Genomic DNA, 1,750 nt, shown 5'->3' on the forward strand with positions numbered 1-1,750 from the left:
CAGTCTAGGAACGGAGGTCCCTGGGACCATCAAAGGAGCAAAGCAGAGAACGGAACCCTACCTAGAGAAGCAGTGATGCCAGTGATGGAGGCAGAGACGATAACATGGGGAGATGGAGTGGCTGGAGACTTTGGACCTGGAGAGTGAAAGGGGCAGTGTGTGGACGACCAGGGGGCAGGCTTAAGGGGTATACCCTTTGGTTGATCAATGATGCGTGGAAGGGATTGTAACCATGGCAAGGAAATGATATACGACGGGATCAATGTGAAGCTGATGCCCTCCCATATAAACTATCACATAATTCATAATAAAACATTTAAAAAATGAGAGAGAAAGAGAGAGACTATGCTAGTACATTAACAACAGTTGTTCTGAGAGATAGAATACTAACCTTAGTCTCAGATAACCAAGTAATGAATTTAAAAGAAATTTTAATAAAACAGACCAAAGTAGTATACTTTACTGTGCTTCTGACACCCAGAAAATGAGACTCCAGGAAGTTATATAAAAACCTCCATGGGGAAGCTTGTCTTTTGCATGAAAGACAAACTATGCTGATAGTAAATTGGGCTGCAACAACAAAATTATATGTGTAAAGTTGCTATTTTTTTAACGTTGTTGTAGTAAATTTATAGAAGTCTACTATTTTAATTTCATATTACTTTAAATTGTTTCATATTTTCTTCTTATGACATTCAATATAAATAATTTCTACCACATTCAATAAATAATACTTTTTTGAACTTTTTATGTACTGTGAAGAATCTAAAAATTGTAGCATATCTAGACTATGCTTGGAGTCCTGGTGTAGCGCTGTGGGTTAATGAGCTGGACTACAAAATTGGTTTGAACAGCAGGCTTAGAGTTCAAGTCGCTTCTTGGAAACGCTATACAAGGTCTCTAGGAATCAGAACTGACTAGACAGCACTTAACACAAGAAGAACAAGACTAAACTTATTCAAATAAGTATATTACTATAATACACTAAGAATATTATTAAAATATGAATTATCAATTTAAAAGAATAATCAGTTTAATAAAACAATTACTATTTCAACATACTCTACCTGAAAACTTTCTTATAAATTATGACAGTATCCAGGAGGAAAGAATGATGGTATAATATAATATAATCAATTTATTAACAGGAAAGAAAAATCTTCATTTCCTTCTGGATATTTGTGGTTAATATCATAGGAAAATTAAACTAAAGTTTGTTTATAATTATCTCTGTTATTCAGGAAAAATCATACTCAAGTGATGTCATCATTGTCACATAATAAATTAGCCTCCTTAAATAGTGTCAGAACTTGGACCTTTACTGAAAGTGCTATTGAGTTTCTACATTAGTGTCACCTCATGCCATTGGTTTTTACACTATCTAACAAGACTTCATAAATTTGCTGGCTCCACACAAATTGTTTAGGAATCATATCCAAGAATATTAATAAGAAAGTTTTCAACTATAATCCATGAAAATTATGAAATCCATATAATTTGTCCTTTGGAAGTAAACAGCAAACAAATATGTTAGAAATAAAATGCCTGGGCTACTTTAGAATATTATGTTAGAAATAAAATTCAAATGACAGTTTTAATGTGTCATTTCTTTTTTTTAAAAGAAAATTTTCATGGTTTATTGTATAATGAGGCATTGAAACATCTGAACAAATCAATATCTGGGCGGTGAGGCAGCTTGCTTTCTCCTTCATTTCTTTGGGTTACTAGAGCAACTTGTCAGTAGATTAAA

General features: G+C 33.1%; 1 protein-coding gene across 3 annotated transcripts in view; it reads right to left on the reverse strand.

Moving 5' to 3' along the window:
* Positions 1-1,750, reverse strand: part of LOC102813202 (platelet glycoprotein 4-like) — a 41,674-nt gene that overhangs the window by 33,780 nt on the left and 6,144 nt on the right. The gene's annotated exons all lie outside the window — the stretch shown is intronic.

This window comes from Chrysochloris asiatica, unplaced genomic scaffold (assembly GCF_000296735.1).
Source record: "Chrysochloris asiatica unplaced genomic scaffold, ChrAsi1.0 scaffold00010, whole genome shotgun sequence".
NCBI classification, from domain to species: Eukaryota; Metazoa; Chordata; class Mammalia; order Afrosoricida; family Chrysochloridae; genus Chrysochloris; species Chrysochloris asiatica.